The sequence below is a fragment of the Tupaia chinensis genome, unplaced genomic scaffold (genome assembly GCF_000334495.1).
Source record: "Tupaia chinensis unplaced genomic scaffold, TupChi_1.0 Scaffold143836_1, whole genome shotgun sequence".
Classification (NCBI taxonomy): Eukaryota; Metazoa; Chordata; class Mammalia; order Scandentia; family Tupaiidae; genus Tupaia; species Tupaia belangeri.
Window position 1 is genome coordinate 2,859,929 of NW_006203686.1, and position 451 is coordinate 2,860,379.

Sequence of the window (451 nt, forward strand, 5' to 3'; positions counted from 1 at the left end):
AACAGAATTTGAGAAATTTGCAGTTGGGACTAATGCCCCTTCATGGATTTCCTAGAAAATATACCCTTGCTGTATCTACAACAGTGTTGAAGGAATTTAGTAGCTAAGTGAAAAAAATCAGCACCAATTAGTTCCATGTGGAAAAGCTGCATAGCCATAGCAACAATCAAATAGTTTACTGTAATGAGGTGCCAGTGCTACCTATTTAAAAGTACATATACGGAGGCCAGCAGGTGGCATGGTGATTAAGGTACTGGACTCCCACATGGCCAACTGTGGTTCAAGTCCCAGACCTGGCAGCTTGCCTTTTCACATTCCCTTTATCTATCTCTGTCTGGTCAAATTAAAAACTAATAAAGAAAATAAATAATTCTTTTAAAAAAATATAAATACCTTGAGTAAGCAGGTCAAGTGGTAGTAATGCAGCTGGATCCCACTTAGCCAATTGAGC